We start from the raw sequence: 20,696 nt of genomic DNA on the forward strand, positions 1-20,696 counted from the left end.
CAGTGAAGGGGTTAACCAGTGGGTGGCAGTGTAGGGGTTAAGTGTTCCTAGGGGTGTGTTACTAACTGTGCGGGGGTTGGGCTTTCATTTAGTGAACACTGATCTCTGCTTCAATCACATGGAGCAGAGATCAGCGTTACTAGTTGCTAGGCAGAATGGAGAAATGTTGTTTACAACGGCACTTCTCCATTCGGCCGCTCCGTGAGACGATCGCGGGGATGCCCGCGGCGATCGAGACCGCGGGTCCTGCGACCGGACTCACGGGGGTCCCGACCAGTGCGGGAGAGCGCCGCCGGCGGCGCGCTCCCGATGGCAGGGCGGCAAATTTAAAGGGACGTACATGTACGCCCATTTGCCTGCCCGTGCCATTCTGTCGACGTACATCGTCGTGCGCTGGTCGGCAAGTGGTTAATGTGTGTTCAATAAAACATCAATAAATATATTTCTAAATGCAAACAGTGTACGTAAATGGGAGAGGAAAAACCCATGTAAAAGAAGGTGTAATTTAAAGTGGGATGTAAACCTATACATATACCCAGTACAGTGAAGTCACTAGTCTTAGGTGATAAGAGAGCTGAAACAAATCATTCTACATAAGTTGTACCTGATTATCTGCAGCCATTTCTTCTGAACAACCTTCTAAAACACACAGATCAAATATGTTTTCTCAGCTGCAGAGAAAAAAGGGGGTGGAGATCTGCCACACACACACTGCAGCGCTAGAGCACAGAGTTCCCTGTGAGAGCTGATTGGAGGGAAGGAACGCTAAATACTGTCATAGAAAAAAAAACATACCGAGTTGAGGCTATCGGGGTGCATTTATTAAAAGCAAATAGACTAGGCAATTGCTCCAAAGTTTAGTAAATTATAATAAATTTACGTGTTTACAATTATGTGCAAGCAACATTGCTGTTTTTCCTGCATGTGATTGGGTACTCTTTGCAAAGTGAAGCTTTACCTCATTTACTAAGCGTTGGAGCAACTGCACATGCAGAGGGCAACTACACCTACCAAATTGCACAGTCTATTTACTCCCCTTTCATACTTGTTGCAACTTTTCCTGCAAAGTCGTATTACAAGTTGTACCCCATGATTTCCAATGAGTACAATACATATCTGTGCGACTTCAAATTAGTCCCTGCACAACTTTGGTCCGACTATAAAAGGGCTTGAGGTCCATAGACTTCAAAATTACACAGGCATTGCTTTGAGTGACGTCACATCATAGTCACGTGGCTTTCAGGTTGTACAAGTGTGAAAGACACCTTACCTTTAGCAAACCTCGAGTCACCTGCTGTATGCTAGAGGGGACCGGCTTTAATTTGAACTGTCCCTAACCAGCAGATCTTGCTTCAAAACAAAAAACAAAAAAAAAAACTTAATTCTGAAATCTAACAAATATTGTCTAAACTGAAGACCCATGTGTACTTTCTGGTGTTGCTTGAATCTTGGTGTACTTCTGTATTTCTTACAGATCTGTGCTTTAATCCACCATGCCTTTGTACAGGAGTTTGTACAGGAATTTCCCCTCCCCCTTTTTTTGTCTAGACATTAGGGATGGATGCATATTACTGCGGTAGCATTCAATTATTATCTTTAGTATTATTGACTGCATTTGGATCGGGTCAGATCTTTGGGCTTTTTACTGTATATATTTACCTTTTTATAATCATTTTTTTTGTTTTGGCTGCTGGTGTGCATTCCTAGTTCCGGAGCTGTGATGCGCTCAGGAGCCCTCCCTCTTCCCTCGTGGACGCAGCCTCCTGGGCGGGTCCCTCATCGCATCAACGCCCCGCGCGCCGTGCGCATGACGTCACTTGATGGCACCATGTGTCAGCTTGCCGAGTGTCCATCTGCGATTATTATGGGGGAGGTTTGGGGCGCCGGCTGCCGGATGCTATCAGCTGTTCGGACGCTGATGCTGCCTCCCCCTAGATCTTGCAGCGAGACGTAGGTGGTCACTTCGGCTATATTTTACCACCAGTTAATACAGGCCAGTTGAGCTCTTTTTTCACAATTTAAATGTATCTTGGTTGATACTCACCTACTTCAGTTTTGGTAATTATAGTTTGTTTGGTTCATCTCTTGTTTTTCACCTTTCACATTGATTTTATCCCTTAGGCCGCGTACACACGCGCGGACTGTTCGCCCAACTTTGTCCGTCCAACAGTTTCGGCAAACAGTCCGCTCAAACTTAGCATGGACGGACATGGCCACACACGACGGACGAACAGTTTGCTGAAACCATGCGTGATGACGTGAACGGCACGTACGACGGGACGAAAAATACGACGTCCTATACACTGCATTATAGCTTTCGGCGTGAAAATCCTTTCTGAGCATGCGTGCAACTTTGTTTGACGAACAAGCCTACACACGAGCGGACTGTTCGCTGAAACAAGGTTTCAGCGGACAGTTTTACGGAATTTCCGAAAAACCTTGTTCGTCCAACTGTCCGCTGAAACTGTCCGCTGAAAGCCCACACACGAGCGGACTGTCCGCCCAAACACTGTTCAGCGGACAAAGTTGGGCGAACAGTCCGCCCGTGTGTACGCGGCCTTACACTAGGTGTATCCAACCTACTGGGCTTGGCTATATGGCTCCCTTCACTTTATTGATTCCAGTCACTGGTTTAATCACCCCCTGGACTGTAATTTCATTTATCTGCCTTTGTGCAGGTATCTTCACATATTTATTTAATTTATTCCCCTACAGAGGTCCTTTGGTATTTTTTATACATGGTTATCCTGGGGATTACAGTTCCTTAGATGTGTCACCCCCAACCAACTGTGGTACATTGTGGTCCTTGAGATTTTTGCCTCAGCTCTGATGGAGGCTTGTTTCCACAGCGCCCCCATCTGCCAACTTTTTTTTCTTAAGTATAAGTCTCATTGTAGGTAAGAGTGTTTGGGGGAGCTGTGTCTCTTTCCCCTTCTCTGCTCCTCTGCCCTTTGTGCTGTTTTTGTCTGATCCTCGTGCATTCATTTATCTTTTTATAGATCATTTTAACCTTGGAACTGCTCCTGATGAGTGGATGAACTCCACGAAACGCGTAGAGCGCTTTTATGCTACCATTTGCAAGCATGTGTCTGAAATTCTCCCTGACTTTATCTACAATGTCTTATCCTTCAATCAATTGAAGATTATTTATGTTATTTTTAACTATGGCTTTTTTTAACGAGATGTTGATTACCATTGCAAATCATGTTGTAATATGTGTTTGTGTGTATACATATATGAAATACAAGATAATCAATTGATACTATTGTTACCCATGTTATATTTTCTTACCCTCAAATTTTGTATCTAGTTAATTAATTTCAAATAAGTCCTTGCATACCTACTTTGCAGCTATGCTTCATTCAAAGTTCCACTTTATTTTCTTTATTACATTTTTACAGGAGTTGCCTGTAATAATAATTGGTCACTGCTGTGCAGGGTTGCTGGTCTAGTATTCACTCCCTGTAAATTTCTGCAGGCAGCCTATAGTGGGGTGGACCTGCTGGGTTTCACCCATTGCTCTGGTCTTTGCACTGACTATATGCAACATCCTGCTTTTCTGGCATGTCAGAATTATACCAAATACTAAGAAAGGCACCACATGTAGTAACTTTATCAAATGAAGGAAATCTTGCAAGATCCTATTCTATTAGATGCTAATTACTTATTATTTCCCTGGTCTCAACCCATCCCCATCAAAGAATCTGCAAGGTCCAGTACCAGCCTGCTATCAAACCTACGGATGGCTGTGTGTACTGAAAAAGAATACAGCTATAGTTGCTAGTGCCAACTTCATCTGCACATGTGCAGTATGTGGTGGTAATGGGGGCTCTACCTAACAAATGCAGTAAATGTGACTGGCAGTAAAGGGGTTAACCACAAGGTGGCACTGGATGGGTTAAGTGTGCCCTAGGGAGTGATTCTAACTTGGGGGGGCTGTGTGTGACACGACACTGATCACCGCAAGCTGTGATCAGTGTCAGTGTCATTTGGCAAAACAGGGAGATGCTTTTTACATTAGCATTTCCCCGTTCTTCCTCTCTGTGAGAAGATCGTGGGTATCCCCACGGACATCGAGTCCGTGGGACCTTTTGATCATGCTCACGGAGCTCCCAGTGGACGTGTGCCCGCAAGTCCCCTTTTAAAGGGCAACATACAGGTACGTTAATCTGCCTGTATGTGCCCCTCTGCCGCAGTATATCTGCATGAGGCGGTCGGGAAGCGTTTAACAAGCGGTGATGTGGGCGAACGCCCACCGTGTTCTCCGTGGCCCCAGGTCCCACGGACTCGATGTCTGCCGTGTGCCCACGATTGTGTCACGGGGAGGTAGAACGAGGATATGCCTTTGTAAACAAGGCATTTCTGCCTTGTGACATAACAGAGATCACTGCTCTCTGCCATTGAGAGCAGTGATCGCTGTCAAATGTATTGAAGCCCACCCCCCCAGTTAGAATCACTCCCTAGGACTCACTTAACCCCTTCATGTCCCACTAGTGGTTAACCCCTTCACTGCCAGTCATTTAATCAGTAATCAGTGCATTTTTATAGCACTGATTGCTGAATCAAAAGTGTCCGATGTGTTTGCCATAATGTAGCAGTCACAATAAAAATCCCAGATTTGTGCAAACCAATCAATATACGCTTATTGTGATTTTTTTTTTACCAAAAGAAGAATCAGCTGAGGAAAAAAAATGTTTTTTTTATATATTTTTGGGGGATATTTATTATAGCAAAAGCTAAAAAAAATAATGCATTTTTTTAAAATTGTCTGTATTTGTTTGTTTATAGCGCAAAAAATAAAAACCACAGAGGTAATCAAATACCACCAAAAGAAAGCTCTATTTGAGAGAAAAAAGAACATCAATTTTGTTTGGGTGCAAAGTTGCACGATCGTGCAACTGTCAGTTAAAGTGACGCAGTGCCGAATCACAAAAAGTGCTCTGGTCAGTAAGGGGGCAAGTCCTTCTGGGACTGAAGTGGTTAATATATATATATTTTTTTTTTTAGGCAGGAGCCCCTGCTTTTGCTTTTGTACTTGCAATAGTACAAGAACTCCTCCTCATTAGGGCTCAAGCCTGGATGGATTTTTTCCTTCTCCCCTGTATACACCTTCCTGCGGGAAACAATGTTTTTTTGTTTTTTTTTCCGTTTTTCTTGTTTTTTATTTTATTTTTTTATTTCTTTTTTGTTTTTTGTGTGTGTATGGGTGTATGTGTGTGTGTATGGGCGACAATTTACATGTTACTGCTTGATGCTGTTGTATTATTTTGTTTATGTCTATTACAGTACGATACGCTTAAGAGATCAACTGAATGTTGGGCTGGTCAGGTCTGTAACTCTTCAAATGGAGGAAGACCGTATAATGACTTACTGTTGTATGGTTTACCGTATTTTGGGGATCATGTGGACAATATGGGCACCATGTCATGTGTGTGTATATATAATTATTAATGGATAATAAGATCAGAATATGGTCATGGAATATTAGAGGGATTAAGAACCCTATTAAAAAGCGTGCTATGTTCAATAAACTGGTCCAGCATGACCCGTTGATTGTTTGCTTGCAGGAAACACATTTAACTAAAGATACTGTTAGCTTATTACAGAATAAAAAGTACACTACTCAATACCATTCAGTATATTCAGCTTACGCAAGAGGAACAAGTATATTAATTTCCTCAAAGGTCCAGTTTTCCTGCAAGCAAGCAAGGATAGATCCACAGGGTAGGTTTGTTTTGCTGGTATGTACACTGTTTTCTACGCAATGTATTTTGGGGTCTATTTATATCCCTCCTCCATATAACAGTGAAGTAATGCGACAGATAGGGATGATATTGGCTGATAATCCAGGGACCCCCATGTTTATTATGGGGGATTTCAATAATGTATGTAATCCCAGCATGGACAGATATCCAGCAGGCCCTAATGTGAATACTACATTCTACAATTATATTCAGGAGCTTGGACTGTATGACATATGGCGGCTTAGGAATCCATCTTTTAAAGAATATTCTTGTTGCTCTGGTACTTTTCAGACCCTATCAAGGTTAGATATGTTCTTGGGAACAGACTCAGCTATTGTTTGGGTTTCTGATGTTTATTATTTAACGAGAGATTTATCAGATCATTCACCGTTAGTAGTAACAGTAGATAAAATAAAGCCTAAAATTAGGTCTAACTGGAGAGTTCCTGCTTTCTGGTTTAAAGTTCCCCATCAGGGGGATGAAATGAGGTTGGCCTTAGTTGAATTTTTTCAAATTAATAATAACTCAACATCACCTCAGGTAGTATGGGACACCATGAAGGCATTTTTGAGAGGATTATTGGTTAAGGCCATAAGCGTCTACAAAAAAGCATGTAGAGAACGGGAATCGCTGTTAGCAGCAGAGGCGCAGCAGAAAGAAGTTCAGTATATTCAGAGTCCTACTACCTCTAATCGTAGGGTGTGGAAGGATGCACAATTATTATATAAACAAACTTCTATGAAAAAGGCTGCGCGGTCTGACTTTTTGTCTAGATGTCGCAGATTTGAAGAAGGGGAAAAATCAGGCAGAATGCTATCAGTAATAGCTAAATCCCAAGAAGATAGTAAAATTATTTCTGCTATTCGTACAGTGGAGGGAGATATTACTTATGACCAGAAGGAAATAATGCGATCCTTTGTTCATTTTTATAGTAATTTATATCAAAATAAAGTTAATTGTTCCGAGACAAGACTTAGAGAGTTTTTAGAACCTTTAAAACTCCCCTCTCTTTCTGAAAATGATAAACAAGAACTGGGTGCTCCTCTGACATTGGAGGAATTGATTAAGGCAGTGGAAGAAAGTCCAAATGATAAAGCCCCGGGTATTGATGGGTTACCCTCAGAAGTATATAAACAATATGGTGAGGTTTTGCTTCCAGAATTATTGAAGGTCCTTAACCAGGCTTTGGAATCATTCAGGCTTCCTGAATCTATGAGGGATGCTTGTATTATTGTATTAGCAAAGCCGGGAAAGGACCCTTTGGCTCCGGAATCCTACCGCCCGATATCATTGTTGAACTCGGACGCTAAGATTTTAGCCAGGGTCCTGGCTAAAAGACTAAGTAGACATATGCAGGGATTGATTCATCGTGACCAATGTGGCTTTATCCCAACAAGGTCTACAGCTATTAATATAAGGAGGCTTTATTTGAATATGCAAATACCAACTGATAATATTGGGACAAGAGCGATTTTGTCACTCGACGCTGCGAAAGCTTTCGACAGTGTCGAGTGGACATATCTGTGGGAGGTGTTGGGTTTGTTTGGCCTGGGGGACAAGTTTATAAGGTGGATCAGGATGCTGTATGCCACTCCGAGGGCATGTATGCAAATAAATGGCACGGTTTCAGAATTTTTCCCATTATACAGAGGAACAAGACAGGGGTGTCCCCTGTCTCCTTTACTATTCGCACTGGCCCTTGAACCACTGGCCGAGGCCGTTCGACAGGCAGAATCTATTTGCGGATTTCTTAGAGGAACGAGGATTGAAAAAATCTCCTTGTATGCTGATGATGCATTACTGTTTCTTGGGGATACAGAAGGTTCTTTAAGCTCCTTAATGTCACTAATAAAACAATTTGGATCGTTTTCTGGTTACATTATTAATTGGGATAAATCCGTACTACTTCCCTTAGACAATCCTAGTCTGTCCAGGTTAAAAGAGGCCCCTCAAGTTAAAATAGTGTCATCATTTAAATACTTGGGAATAATTATAAACTCTAGAATAGAAAACTATTTAATGGATAACTTGTCACCTATTCTTAACAAATTTCAACTTAAGAGCATGGCGTGGACCAAATTGCCATTATCGGTGGTAGGCCGTGCAAATCTCATAAAAATGATCTGGACCCCTCAATTGTTATATATACTCCATAATTCACCAATATGGATAACTTTAAAATGGTTCAAAAAAACAGAATCAATATTTCGTAGGCTATTGTGGAAAGGAAAAACCCCGAGAATTAAGTTATCAATTCTCCAGAGGGCAAGGGATTGGGGTGGATTAGCGGTACCACAGCCAAGACTCTACTTCATAGCCTCCCAGCTTCAGCATTTTGCAGGCTGGGGGGAAAGTAATTGGGAAGACCCCATACAGGTTTTACTGTTAAATAACAGTTTTCGATATAATCTTGTGGCTCAGTTGGAATCCGGAGCCCTGGGTAACACCGGTAGGGGTCTAACAACGACACTTATGAATAGAGTCTGGAAGGAAATGAGGAGTATAATGAAATTTGAAGGAGTCTCAAAATACTCCCCGCTTTGGGGGAATAAGCAATACAAAGAACTATATAAATTGGAGGGATTCGAAAGCTGGCACTCTAAGGGGCTTCAATATATAGAACAGATGTTTACACATAACGTTCTGCGCTCCTTTCAGGACCTGCAAGAATCCTTTCAACTGCCTTCTAGTCACTTCTATAAATATTTACAATTACGGCATGCGATTCAAACTCAGTTTAGAAGGGAAAAGATAGTGATAAAACCTACCCCACTTATAACATCATTAGCAAGGGGGGAGGAAAAAAAGGGCTTGATCTCGTCTTTATATGGTCAATTGATGAGACTATATCAGGATAAAGTTGTCAGCCCGGGTAGAACAGGCTGGGAGAGAGACATAGGGGACATCTCAGATGAAAACTGGCAAATTATTTTGAGAAGGGTACCCCTAGTATCATTATCACCGGCTCATTGCCTGACGCAACTATTTATAATATATAGGGTATATAGAACACCAGTTAAATTATTTAGGTGGGGCAGACGCGATTCTCCAGAGTGTCCTAGATGTCAAAAGTCTCCAGCGGATTTAATACACATGATGTGGAATTGTCCAAAAGTGGCTAGATATTGGCAAGAGGTGGTTAATACAATCAATGCTACATGTAATACGCATATCGACAGGACCCCTATGACATGTCTACTGGGATATTTGGACGAGGAAGGTTTCTTTCCCAGGGAGGTGATGATATTAGTTACCAGACTATTGTTTATTGCACGTAAGTTAATTGCTCTAAGGTGGATATCTTCGAATGCACCTTTACTTGAGGACTGGCGTCTTCAGGTAAATGAAAACATCTTGAAAGAACAACAAATTGGTTGCAATAGGGGAGAATCCAATAACTGGATTAAAATATGGAAACGATGGATATCGGATCCACGGGTAGCTCCACCCTCATTGGTAATGGGGGAGTCTGTATTGAGTGGTTAGTATAGTTTTTCTTTTTCTGTTTGAGTGGGACAGTAAAAGCAGTATTCAAAGGAAGATGTGGGTATAAACATTCTCCTCCTTTGTCAGCTTGTGATATATAACTCACTATGGAAACTACGCTATGGATTTTTCGCCCGGAGAGTGCGTGTGTTTTTTATATTTTTTTATTTATTTATTTATTTTTATTTTTTTTGTTTTTTTTTTGTGTTTATGTCTGTGTGTATGTTTGTAAATACTTGTGTCTAAAGGATGGTTAGGTAGTATATATGATAGTGGCAAGTAAGAATAAGAGAAAAATATAAAAAGTTGTTTTGCACGGATCAATTGAAATAAATAGGAAAACGAGAATATGATGTATTAGCGGTATAAGGAAACAAAACTGTAAAATATAAAACTGATATTGTAACTTGGTCTGTTATAACTTGTAATATGTCAAATAAAGAAATAAACAATAAAAAAAAAGAAGTGGTTAAGGAACCATTACGTCTATGGGAAAGGGAAAAACTCAAATACAGTGTCCTAGTGAGCAATCCTATAGAAATTGTGGTAAAGTCTATATGTACAGGACATTTTTAATTTAATGAATTTTTAATGTACAGGAAAACTATATTGGTTTAGGGTCAAATAAATTTTACTTTATCTTTTAATATATATGTTTTAAGCTAATATCTATCTATCTATCTATCTATATATATATATATATATATATATATATATATATATATATATATATATACAGTGGTGTGAAAAAGTGTTTGCCCCCTTCCTCATTTCCTGTTCCTTTGCATGTTTGTCACACTTAAGTGTTTCGGAACATCAAACCAATTTAAACAATAGTCAAGGACAACACAAGTAAACACAAAATGCAATTTGTAAATGAAGGTGTTTATTATTAAAGGTGAAAAAAAATCCAAACCATCATGGCCCTGTGTGAAAAAGTGATTGCCCCCTAAACCTAATAACTGGTTGGGCCACCCTTAGCAGCAACAACTGCAACCAAGCGTTTGCGATAACGTGCAATGAGGCTTTTACAGCGTCCTGGAGGAATTTTGGCCCACTCATCTTTGCAGAATTGTCCTAATTCAGTTACATTAGAGGGTTTTCGAGCATGAACGGCCTTTTTAAGGTCATACCACAACATCTCAATAGGATTCAGGTCAGGACTTTGGCTAGGCCACTCCAAAGTCTTCATTTTGTTTTTCTTCAGCCATTCGGTGGTGGACTTGCTGGTGTGTTTAGGATCATTGTCCTGCTGCAGAACCCAAGTTCGTTTCAGCTTGAGTACACGAACAGATGGTCGGACATTCTCCTTCAGGATCTCTTGGTAGACAGCAGAATTCATAGTTCCTTTTATCACGGCAAGTCTTCCAGGTCCTGAAGCAGCAAAACAGCCCCAGACCATCACACTACCACCACCATATTTTACTGTTGGTATAATGTTCTTTTTATGAAATGCAGTGTTCCTTCTACGCCAGATATACTTGGACACACACCTTCCAAAGAGTTCCACTTTTGTCTCATCGGTCCACAGAATGTTGTCCCAAAAGTCTTGGGGATCATCAAGATGTGTTGTGGAGAAATTGAGACGAGCTTTGATGTTCTTTTTGCTCAGCAGTGGTTTTCTCCTTGGAACTCTGCCATGCAGGCCATTTTTGCCCAGTCTTTTCCTGATGGTGGAGGCATGAACGTTGACCTTAACTGAGGCAAGTGAGGCCTGCAGTTCCTTGGACGTTGTTGTGGGGTCTTTTGTGACCTCTTGGATGAGTCGTCGCTGCGCTCTTGGGGTAATTTTGGGCGGCCGGCCACTCCTGGGAAGGTTCACCACTGTTCCATGTCTTCGCCATTTGTCTATAATGGCTCTCACTGTGGTTCGCTGGATTCCCAAAGCTTTGGAAATGGCTTTATAACCCTTTCCAGACTGATAGATCTCAATTACTTTCTTTCTCAATTGTTCCTGAATTTCTTTGGGTCTCGGCATGATGTGTAGCTTTTAAGGATCTTCTGGTGGACCTTACTGTGTCAAGCAGCTCCTATTTAAGTGATGCCTTGATTGTGAACAGGTGTGGCAATAATCAGGCCTGGGTGTGGCTAGAGAAATTGAACTCAGGTGTGGACAACCACAGTTAAAGTATGTTTTAACATGGGGGGCAATCACTTTTTCCACACATGGCCATGATGGTTTGGATTTTTTTTCACCTTTAATAATAAACACCTTCATTAACAAATTGCATTTTGTGTTTACTTGTGTTGTCCTTGACTATTGTTTAAATTGGTTTGATGTTCCGAAACACTTAAGTGTGACAAACATGCAAAGGAACAGGAAATTAGGAAGGGGGCAAACACTTTTTCACACCACTGTATATTTATTTATTTTTTTCACTATATATACAACATTTGCACTACTGATAAATATTTCATGCCATGTGGTACATTCATGATATGTGGATTGTAGAGCATACATCAGAAGTTTTTTTCCTTTTGTAGACACTGAGAAAAATGTACTAAGGGTGTTGAGAATAAACATGTCATATGTACCTGCTCTGTGTAATGGGCATAGTACAGAATGGGCATAGTACAGAGTGGCCCTGAACCTCCTCCTCTGGGGAGTGCTCTTGGCACCTCCTTTTCTCTGTGGGCCACCATAGGAAGCTGCTTCCTATGGGGGGGGGAGCATGTGCAGGCTTGCCTCTAAGTTGGGTTGTGTGTGTTTATAAACACACAGCACAGCTCTGCTCCACCCTTGGCTCACAGGGTTTGATTGATAACAGCAGGAGCCAATGGCTGCCTCTTTGTTCTGTGAATTCAGGGAGAGAGGAGAGAGACAGGCACAGCACTGGATTTAGTGAGGACTCAGGCAATTTTAGGGGGTGAGGGGGTGAAACAAATACAGGAATATTTCTTACCTTAATTCAGAGACTGTATATAATACATATTATACATACCGTATATACTCGAGTATAGGCCGACCCGAATATAAGCCGAGGCCCCCAATTTACCCCCAAAAAACTGGAAAAAATTATTGACTCGTGTATAAGCCGAGGGTGAGACATGCCTGTCCATCCCTGTGTGTCCGTCCATCCCTGTGGGTCCATCCATCCCTGTGTGTGTGTCCATGCATCCGTGTGTGTGTGTGTGTGTGTCCATGCATCCGTGTGTGTGTGTGTGTGTGTGTGTGTGTGTGTCCATGCATCCGTGTGTGTGTGTGTGTGTGTGTGTGTGTGTGTGTGTGTGTGTGTGTGTGTGTGTGTGTCCGTGCAGCCTACCTGTGTCCAGCCTGCCTGTGTCCGTCCAGCCTGCCTGTGTCCGTCCAGCCTGCGTCCCGTCCAGCCTGCGTCCCGTCCAGCCTGCGTCCCGTCCCGGCCCGTCCCGGCCCGTCCCGTCCCGAGCCGAGCCTCCGTCCTTCAGCTCTTCGTCGGCGGCCATTCTAGGATTCAAAAGCCGCGCCTCCGTCGGTGATAGGCGGAACACTCAATTTCCCACTGACTGCTGTTCCGCCTATCGGATGTCCGTGATAGGCGGAACACTCAATTTCCCAGCAGCCTGTGTTCCGCCTATCACGGGCATCGTCTCATCCTCGTCCGTAGTACGAGGATGAGACGATGCCCGTGATAGGCGGAACACAGGCTGCTGGGAAATTCAGTGTTCCGCCTATCACAGGCGAAGGCGGAGCCGGAGGCGCGGCTTTTGAATTCTAGAATGGCCGCTGTCTGTCTGCTCGACACGCTGATCGAGCGGGCAGACAGCGATGACTCGAGTATAAGCCGAGGGGGGCACTTTCAGCCTCAAAAAAGAGGCTGAAAATCTCGGCTTATACTCGAGTATATACGGTATATAGCTTATAGGCCTTATTGCTGGGCACCACTGGCTCTTTCATGCTCTATGTAAGAATACGGTTTGCATCTTCAATTGAGCATGGTGTATTTCTCTTACTGTTTCTCAACACCAAGTCTTGTATTCCAACAAATATCTCATCAAATCACATGCCATGTGCAAGACAGTTATTTGCAGAGACCCATGCATACATCATGATTGTTTTCTATTTCCTGTTATCGTAAATGCTCAGGGAGACTGAATTCAGTACATTCCTAACAGGAGGAAAATATGTGTGCGTGTACTGTCTCATGCTTCCTTCAATTAAAATGTTCTGGTGGCAAGTTCACAAGATGGGCAGCAGTGTGAAACTTTTATCATGAATGATCATGAGCTGGTGCTAAAAAATGTAGAAAAAACAATATAAATAGCTGTTTCATATGTAGCACCACCCAGTTAGTTGGTGTGCTATCTGTGGTAGCTTTTATTACGCCAATCTACTAAGACTTCAAATGCATTTATTGAAAAGTTCTGTGCACATATTACTGCTAGCCAGGAGGTTACTAACAGAGTGAAACATTGTACTTTACTTATCTATTTTAAAATAGGTAAAAGGTTAAAAAGTCATATTAAAGTGAAACTATGGGCAAAATCAAAAATTAGATTTATGATGCAATCTGTCACTAGCATCAACAGAACCATTTTTGTAACCTGTAACATGTTGTAGTTTTAAAGGCTAAGTTTGTATATATATATATATATATATATATATATATATATATATATATATATATATATATATATATATATATATATATATATATATTGTAGGTAAAAAATTTTGCATTTTTTCTGAAACCTGTAGAAGATTGCACATGCGATCAGCAGATCGTGAGTACAATGTCAGGTTCCTACAGAATCTCAGTATAGCTGTCTGTCACACATAGCGTCGGCGGTAAAACTCCACTATTTTTAGCAGTGTTTTACCATTGGATTTGCAGTGCATTTCGGCCACTAGCGGGACGGTAAAAGTGCCCCGCTAACGGCCGATAAAGGGTTAAAACTGCCTGCAATAGCAGCGTCTTTCTGGCGGTATTGCAGCGCTGCCCCATTGATTTCAATGGGGAGCAGTGGTGGAGAAGCGGTAAAAACACACACACACACTCCCTCACCGCTCCAAAGAAGCTTCTGGCAGGACTTTTCCTGACATCCTGCCAGTGCACCGCTCCGGTGTGAAAGCCTTCGGGCTTTCACACTGGAGACAATGGTGTAGCAGTTTGAGGGCGGATTGCAGGCGCTATTTCTAACGCTATAGCACCTGCAAAATGCCCTCGGTGTGAAAGGGGTCTAACAGTTCACTGAGAATTACAAGTCATCTGCCGTGGTGGAAGACAGTAGATTAGCAGATAGGATTTCATTCATTCATAAAATAGCTGTAAATGAATGAGGCAGCCATGTGGGTGGGTGCAGGGAGAATATCCCCTGCCCACTGTCAAAGCAGGTGATTGGGGGGGCTGCAGGCAGGTGCTCTTTGGCAACATGGTACAGGTTACCAAAGGTGAACTTGCTCTTTAATATCTGTTAATGCTGATAGTAAGTCTATTTTACCATCATTTAAAAGGCCAAACTATCCAGCAAGAGCGGTGGTTACAGGGTTGAGACAAACCATTTTTTACAGAAATAGGGGTGCTTACAATGCTCAGCTCTTGTTCGTTTGGCTAAAACCTACAGTACTGAGCAAAAGTTTTAGGCACATGTGAAAAAAAAATGCTGTTAATTACGAAAGCTTTCAGAAATAAACCTAGCTCCTATGTTTTAATGCAAAGGACATAGAAACAAGGCTAAGCGACTCAACTATGAGTGAAAACATAGGAACTGGAGGGCAGAAAAATGGCACCAGGTGCTCTGGACAGATGAGTCAAAATGTGAAATATTTGGCTGAAGCAAAAGGCAGTTTGTTCGCAAAAGGCTGGATTGTGGTACAATGATGAGTGTCTGCAGGCAACAGTGAAGCATGGTGGATGTCCCTTGCAAGTTTGGGACTGCATTTTTGCAAATCAAGTTGGAGGTTTGGTAAGATGAATGGTGTCCTCAATGCTGATAATTATAATTAAGATACAGGCAAATAATTACCCATCATGCCATACCATCAGGAAGTTGTGTGATTGGCTCCAAATTTATTCTGCAGCGGGAAATGACCCCACACAGACAGCCAATGTCATTAAGAACTATCCTCAGTGTAAAGAAAAAGAAGTCCTGGAAGTGAGGGTTTGGCCCCCACAGAGCCCTAATCTCATCATTGTCAAGTCTGTCTGGGATTACATGAAGAGACAGAAGGATTTAAGGCAGCCTACATCCACAGAAGATCTGTGGTTAGTTCTCCAAGATGTTTGGAACAGCCTACTTGCAGTTGTTGCTGTAACTAATTAAATAATGTTAGATAGAAATAGACTTTTACTTATGTAAAGTCCATCTAAATTGACTACTCCATCCAACACTTCCCTCTCCATAGGCTGGAAATGCTGCTGTCCATGGATTATGTTACTCCTCAATAGGTAGAGCGTAGGAGTGAGTGCAGGCACCCTATACCAGAGAGTATATTACTGGCTAGATCACAAAGTGAAAATCAAGGGAAAAAAGACAAGAAACAAAACAAAAAAAACAATGCAGCCACCACATCTAAGGATTGGATATTACATTTCTGTTTTGTGGTTGGAATACTCCAATATTAATATCTGTCATCATTTAAGTTTCCAATATAAAGTTGCTATTTAAAGTAAGTCTGGGCTTATAAATAAGATAATTCAACATTATAGTGAACAAATATAAAAATTAATCAGGTTATGTATTATGAATAGTCCATTCAAATTGCTAGTTGATCTCCACTGTGAAATTAGCACCCATGAATGGTGATGAGAAAAAATATCTGCCTTCCACCTCCACACATGCTGCCGCTTACCGACTCCTGTTGATTTCAGTTATAGGAGATTACACACGCCTGTGGCTTGATACCCAGCCCGGGCCTTCATTGCATACAGCCAAATTTGAGCGTCCTCACAGGAGTTACAATTTGTACAGGTATGTACTATCAGATGTTTCCCAAAAGAGAATAATAAAAGGCTTCCATAGCATAAAACCATAAGACATTTAATTAATTAAAAATTAAAAAGTATTACACTTACATTTATAATAAGCATCACATGCAACTGGGGTACAGGGCAACGTCGGATGTGATGAGACACATAGGGAGGGCACAGGACAACATCAGATATGACAAAATGCATAGGGAAGAGCGATGTGCTGACGTCACTGCGATACACACAGGTCCCATGAACATGGGTTGCTATCCAGAGCTGGCCAGCTTATTATAAATGTAAGTGCACTACTTTTTAATTAACTTTTCAACAATTGATATTGGAAATTGTTGGTTTATGTGTGTATCTTACATAGAATTTGCAGCTGTTAATATTCACATATTTGCTAACAATCAAACATTTGTGTCACATTATTAGGGACAGCAGAGTCATTTTAATTATTATTGATAATTAAAGTTTCACCTTAGCACAATTTTCAACTACAACATAATTATCTCCATATACCGAATGTTACTAATGCCGCGTACACACGATCAAACAATCGGGTGGAAAAGTCCGGCAAACTCAAGTCCACCGGACAATCCCCCCGTGTGTAGCCTCCAGCATACTTTTTTGACCCGAAAGTACGACGGACTTAGAAAGTAGTTTTGCACTCCAATCTTCCCGCCGGACTCGCATTTCGGCGGACAATCCGGCCGTGTGTATGCCAGTCCGCCGTACTTTTTAAATGAGCGGACTTTTCCCACCTGGAGAAAAGTCCGCTCATTCGAGCGGGTCTCCAGGTAGGCGGGGCCAGCGAAGGATACGTCGCTGGCCCCGCCACCTGGTATGGACTTAAAGGGGAACCCCAACGCCGAAAAAAATGGCGTGGGGGTCCCCCCAGGTCCACAACAGACCCTTGTCCGAGCACGCTACCCGGCCGGCCAGGAAAGGGGGGGATGAGCGAGCGCCCCCCTCCTGAGCCGTACCAGGCTGCGTGCCCTCAACATGGGGGGTGCCTTGGGGAAGGGGGGGTCGCGCGGCCCCCCACCCCAAAGCACCTTGTCCCCATGTTGATGAAGACAAGGGCCTCCTCCCGACAACCCTGGCCGTTGGTTGTCGGGGTCTGCGGGCGAGGGGCTTATCGGAATCCGGGAGCCCCCTTTAATAAGGGGGCCCGGATGCGGCCCCCCACCCTATGTGAATGAGTATGGGGTACAATGTACCCCTACCCATTCACCTGTAAAATAAAGTACAAAAAAAAACACAACACACAAGATAAAATAATTTATTGCACAGCTCCGGGGGTCTTCCGTCTTCGGGGGTCTTCTCGCCAGACTCCTCTGCTATCTTCTTGTAGCTCTTTTGCTAGCCCGGCTTTCTTCCTCACCGCCGGCCTCTTCTTCCAACTTCGGGGGTCTTGTCCCCCTCTTCGGTTCTTCTGCCGGGCCACGGCCCCTTCTTATAGCTCTTTTACAGGCGGTGGCCCGGTCTTCTGTTGCCGTCGCCGCCTTCCGTTGTTCTTTTTCTTCTCCTTCTTCTCCTGGAGATGTTGACTCGAAGCTCTCTCCGGCCGCAATGCCAGGGACGCGCTGCGCGGGGACTTATATAGGGACAAGGGGCAGCGTCATTGGTTGATGTCACATGGGTTGATGTCACATGGCGACAGTCCCAGCATCCTCCGGGACTGTGACATCTTAAGGGGGCGGGGTCACCATGTGACATCAACCCATGTGACATCAACCAATGACACCGCCCCTTGTCCCTATATAAGTCCCCGCGCAGCACGTCCCTGGCATTGCGGCCGGAGAGAGCTTCGAGTCAACATCTCCAGGAGAAGAAGGAAAAGAGAACGGAAGGTGGCGGCGGCGGCGACAGAAGACCGGGCCACCGCCTTTAAAAGAGCTATAAGAAGGCGTGGTGGCCCGGCAGAAGAACCGAAGAGGGGGACAAGACCCCCAAAGTCGGAAGAAGAGGCCGCGGCGACGAAGAAGAATGCCGGGCTCCTCCGCTAGCAAAAGAGCTACAAGAAGATAGCGGAGGAGTCCGGCGAGAAGACCCCCGAAGACGGAAGACCCCCAGAGCTGTGCAATAAATTATTTTATCTTGTGTGTTGTGTTTTTTTTGTACTTTATTTTACAGGTGAATGGGTAGGGGTACATTGTACCCCATACTCATTCACATAGGGTGGGGGGCCGGTATCCGGGCGCCCCCTTATTAAAGGGGCTCCCGGATTCCGACAAGCCCCTCCCCCGCAGACCCCGACAACCAACGGCCAGGGTTGTCGGGAAGAGGCCCTTGTCCTCATCAACATGGGGACAAGGTGCTTTGGGGTGGGGGGGCCTCGCGGCCCCCTTCCCCAAGGCACCCCCCATGTTGAGGGCACGCGGCCTGGTACAGCTCAGGAGGGGGGGCGCTCGCTCGTCCCCCCCTTTCCTGGCCGGCCGGGTAGCGTGCTCGGACAAGGGTCTGTTGTGGACTTAGGGGGGACCCCCACGCCGATTTTTTTTTTCGGCGTTGGGGTCCCCCTTTAAGTTCATACCAGGTGGCGAGGCCAGCGGCGTCTCCTTCGCGGGCTCCGCCTACCTGGAGACGCGCTCGAGATGAGCGGACTTTCCTCCGCGTGTGTGGGCGAGTCCGTTCATTTCAAAAGTAGGGCGGATAGTACGGCGGACTTAGTACGCCATATTAGTCCGCTGAAAAAGTGCCGGGTGTGGGCAAGTAGCCCGTTCGGAAAGTCCGACGGACAGTCTGGCGGGAAGTCCGCCAGACTAAGTCCGTCAGACAGACGGCTACGTGTGTACGCGGCATAATGAAACAAAAAATCCTGAAATACACTTAAATAAGTTAAAGTTCAGGGAGCTGCAACAAGCAAATCTTAACTTCATTTAAGCCCTTGTACACACGGTCGGACATTCCGATGGACAATGTCCGATAGGACCGTGTTGTCGGATAATCCGACTGTGTGTGGGCTCCATCGGACTGTTTCCTTCGGAGTATCTGACGGACCAAGTTTTCCAGCTGGGCTATAAAATCTTCCAACAACATGATCCGATTGGACTTTTTCCGATCATGTGTAGAGAATTCCGATCGGACAAAGTGCCACGCATGCTCAGATCAAATTCCTAGACCAAAGCTATTGGCTACTAGCCTGAACGCAGTCCCGTCGTAACTAAATAACGTCATCACGTTAAGTACGATCGGATTTTCCAGCAACTTTGTCCAACCGTGTGTATGCAACAGTTTCGGACAAAATCCGTCGGACAAAATCTGATGGATTTGGTTGTCGGAATGTCCGACCGTGTGTACAAGGGATAAGAGTTTAGTACCTAGCTCCATTATCCCTCCCATCATATTGGCCCAGCATTGTTTCAAACCAATAGGAAAGCAAAGAATGTGAGAGAGGGCAAAGGAAGAGCTAGGACTGCAAGTAGGCCAAAGGAAATGCCCATTTTTGCATGTGAGCAACATATAACTAACTTAGTATGAGCTTATCTTTGAAAACAATTAACTGAGTAGCTTTTACAATTAAGCTAACCAGTGAATTAAAGAACAAACTGTATACATAACTTTGACACTAATGGGCTGATTTTCATGGATCTGGTCATTCACAAATAAGTCAAATAAAAGGGTTGGAGGCATTCAATCCTACCTACCAACATCATACATCAACATCATCATATAAAATGCATATATTGCATCAGATCATGTAATATTCAAGCTAATTGTGAGAGGACAAAAAGTTAGCTGCATGCCATTCAAGATGCAGGAGAATTAGCATGCCCTTCATTCATAAGTCCAACTGTGTAGAGGCACCATAACTTGGACTTCTCCAAAATAGCAAGTAGATTTAAAGTGAATTTCAATCGTTTTTTTTTTTTTTTGCTGTCCATGCCCTCCTCTTTATTGTTGTCTTGTGACCATTGTCATGAGAGAGAAAGTGTTGGGAATCCAAGCTTTTAGAGTTGTCAATGGGAAATTCTCCAACAGGGATACATGTTTCTATGAAATCTCTCGAAGATGGGAATTGCATTTACTTTACAGAAATTTCCTCTCCATTTGCATCTCCAGGACAGCGTGTGAAAGGTAATTTCTCCACTGGGACAACAGGCAGCAAATAAAACTACAATTTGAAAGAGGTTTTAACTCTTCCCTATTGGAAAAAAAAAGCTTTGGCTTTACATACACTTAAAAGTGGTTGTAAACCCCATTCATGAAATTTGACCTAGGCACATATATATCTGTAGTGTTTACTTATCTCTCACCAAAGCTTTAAGTGCCATGTCTTTCTGCTGCTTTGTTCCTCTCTTATCAGCAGTCACTTCTGACAAATACTCTGATACATGAGATAACAGCAGCTGAAAATTTGTGTGGGGGGGGGGGGAGTTTAGAGGTAGATTAGCAGAGAGCTTGTCTATTCAGATAACAGCCCTGCATGTTCCTTCGTTCCTCTGCCTATATGGAGTGGGGTTTTATGCCTTTCCTCCAATCAGATGTCACTCAGTGTAAGCCCACTGTGTGCTGCTGAAACAGGGAGAAAGATTTGTAACATGATCTGTACTTTCCAAAGAGTGTAGAAAGG

General features: G+C 43.4%; 1 protein-coding gene across 5 annotated transcripts in view; it reads right to left on the minus strand.

Annotated features, from left to right (window-relative positions):
- Positions 1 to 20,696, minus strand: part of BCAS3 (BCAS3 microtubule associated cell migration factor) — a 1,583,483-nt gene that overhangs the window by 722,999 nt on the left and 839,788 nt on the right. The window lies entirely within an intron of this gene.

Source organism: Lithobates pipiens, unplaced genomic scaffold (genome assembly GCF_037356315.1).
Source record: "Lithobates pipiens isolate NorthernLeopardFrog02 unplaced genomic scaffold, aLitPip1_a1.2 Scaffold_16, whole genome shotgun sequence".
NCBI classification, from domain to species: domain Eukaryota; kingdom Metazoa; phylum Chordata; class Amphibia; order Anura; family Ranidae; genus Lithobates; species Lithobates pipiens.